This window comes from Manacus candei, unplaced genomic scaffold, assembly GCF_025592945.1.
Source record: "Manacus candei isolate 608988 ecotype Guabito, Panama unplaced genomic scaffold, ASM2559294v1 h1tg000107l, whole genome shotgun sequence".
NCBI lineage: Eukaryota > Metazoa > Chordata > Aves > Passeriformes > Pipridae > Manacus > Manacus candei.
In genome coordinates, this window is record NW_026138155.1 from 189,147 (window position 1) to 192,232 (window position 3,086).

The following is a 3,086-nucleotide window of genomic DNA, read 5'->3' on the forward strand; positions in this document are numbered from 1 at the left end:
ACATATTCTCCAGGAAGACAGGATTATTTTCTTTCAAAGGGCAGCTAATTATTGCCTGTAGGAACAAGCACGGCCGATGTACTTATAAGGCAGAGCAGCCCAATAATTCGTATATTCTGATTTCCACACGACTTACTGGGAAAATCAGCATTCCATTGGTTCATTCATTGCACAAAAAAGGGTAAGATTTTTCAAAACTAACTAACGATTTTGGATAGTTCAGTTCTCACAGAGATCAGGCAGTTCAGTGCTCAAACCCATTTCATTCCTCTGGGAAAGTTCCTATGTGCCAATGATTTTTCTTCGACGAGCACTTCCTCCCTGGAAGCTGAGCAGAGCCTTGCCAGGTCATTTCACCATAAACTGTGTTTTTAGGATTGTCCTTATTACCTTCTGCTGCTTTTCCCAACATTCCACACTTGCAAACTGTGCCTCTCACAAAGAAAATGGAGTTTAACTTTCTTTGCAGCTTTTGGAAAACCAAGAAATCCTGAGAGTCTGTGTCCATTATTTTTTTTAAAGATTCTGTTCTCTAAACCAACATCAATATTGCCTCCTCTGGGCTGCTCCAAGCCTGCTTGGATCACAGGCTAGCAATAAATATAGATAAGTTATGTAATGACTGGAGCCAAAGCACAAACACAAGGAAAACCACAGGGATAACTCTGTCACAGAGCGAACCTGACCAGCTAAACCCAAACAGCAGTTGTTTTTACAAGTTTGCATGTTTCCAGCCCCTCGGGATATTCAAATTCTTGACAAACTATTTGAATATAGCCTCCCAGCCTGCCCAACACGAGGCTGGATCTATCCTTGCTCTGCAGCTGCTGTCTGCACACAGGTTTGAACTCCTTGAGCTCTGCGAGCCCTTGCTGAACTTTGAATGCACCGAAGCTGGGTGGGTATGAAAATGAGAGCCTTAACCTTTGCATCCCTGCGTTTAACTGACTGGTCAAAAGTCAGGCAGGGAGCAGCACTTGGGTCTCCACAGCACCACACAGAGCCAAACCACAGGACCTTTCTCTGAAGGATGTTTAAAAATAGACAGAAATGTCTGCTGCAAGGATACACAGAATCATAGAATGGTTTGGGTTGGAAGGGACCTTAAAGCTCACCCAGTTCCACTTCCCTGCCGTGGGCAGGGACACCTTCCACTAGCCCAGGTTGCTCCAAGCCCCGTTCAGCCTGTCCTTGGATATCTCCAGAGGTGGGGCAGCCACAGCTTCTCTGGGCAACCTGTGCCAGGGCCTCACTGCCCTCACAGGGAAAGATTTCTTCCCAATATCCAATCTAAACCTAATATCTTTCACTTTGAAGCCATTCCCCCTTGGTCTGTCACTCCGGGCCCTTGTAAATAGTCTCTTTCCATCTTTCTTACAGGCTCTGCTCCAGCACTGGAAAGCCATAATTAGGTCACCCTAAAGCCTTCTCTTTTCCAGGCTGAACAATCCCAATGCACATGGACACCTCCTGTCCAGCCTCTCATCCACCAGCACCCCCAGGTCCTCCTTATTGGGGCGAGATCCCTTTTCCACATTTCAGTTTTTGGCTGTGAACCCCTGCAACCAAAGTGTTCTTCCTTGGCTGACATGGCCCTTGGGAGTCTTTCCACCACTCCAAGACATCCAGCTTTTGTCCAGGGCATCAAGTCCAACGCAAAACACCTGCCTGCCGTTGGACAGTGGCCGTGCTCCAGGTGTGCCTCATTGCAATCACCAAGGTCAGTTCTTTTCCCTGGGTTTAATATTGCCTCTTTCCCTGGACAAACACATGGAATTCTTGCCGGCTGCCTCTCTCTCTTTCCCAGCAGTGTCTCTCTAAATCCCTTGGTTGTGGTGACTGCCACAAACTACCAGTGGGATCTTGGAAAACTGCCACAGCTTTACAGACTTCTTAAACGCCGACTCTTAAGCAACGAGTCCCAGAAGAATTAGAATGGAATTGTGAAAGCGGGATAAAATTCCAGCGGGACTTGCCCTTCTCTGCACCTTCTCAGTTTGAAAAGTCAAGGTGAAAATTAATAAAAATGGAAGGGAGCAGCACATGGCAGGCTTGGATTCCAAGAGCAGTTCACCCCATGCATAGAGGGGTTGCTGCAGCAAAAATAGCCTTTCATTTCAGTCTTATAAGCTACTAGGGAAAGGGTTAAAAAAAGCCCGTGACAGATGAATTTTTAGCAAACTGATTCAGAGTTAATTTGTCAGGAAATAAATTGAAAAAAAAACCACACCAACCTATGCTCTCCCCGTGCTTGATTTATGTCACTGTGCTTACTATCTCTAGAGGAAATCCTCCTTTGTGTGCTGTCAGAACAGCCAATAATTACAGATACTGGAAGGAGTTTAAAGAAAACGAGTTGCCTTTGCTCTGAACTTCTTGCTTTTATCTGTTCATTTCAACCTCTGGTGGTGTGGCAAGATTCTGACACTCCTCACCATGCCAGGATTTGCATGCCAAGTATTTATTCTGTTCCTGGTCTCTGCTATACTGTATTGTAACACAGTCCCAAACCCATTTAAAAAAAAGAAAATTAGGTTACAAAAAATTTGGGACATTCACAAGTTTAGTTGTCCAGTTCTTAAAGAATGGAGGTGTAAGACAACATCTCAGCTTCCCTGGCACTCATGCAGTCAGTGGGAATGCCAGACATAGCCTGGCTACGAGAAGGAAAAGTGCAGTGACACCCTTTGTGCTGGGGAAAGGCCTAAGGAAGCAAATAAAGCCCAGGGCAAATTCCTGTTTACATTCTGCAGGGAGGGCGGTAAATAAGGGATCTATACGGAATAAACAAGGAGGTCTGTCCCAGCACACGCAGGCTGGGAGACACGGGATGGGCACAGGACAGGCAAGAACTCGGCGCTTTTGCTGAGGGTCCACACAAGAAGGGGTTTAACTACAAACAGACGCCTTTTCTCATCGCTTCGCGAGTGTTTTAAACGCAACTTTAAACACCGTCCCCGGGCCGGCTCCGAGGCCCCCTGCACGCTCTCGCGAAGCTGCGCGCGCGCGCACGCGCCGAGGATGCCTTCGCGAAGCGACCGAGACGCGCGATTCTTCCGCCAGAGAAAAGAGTCCCTGCCCCCCTC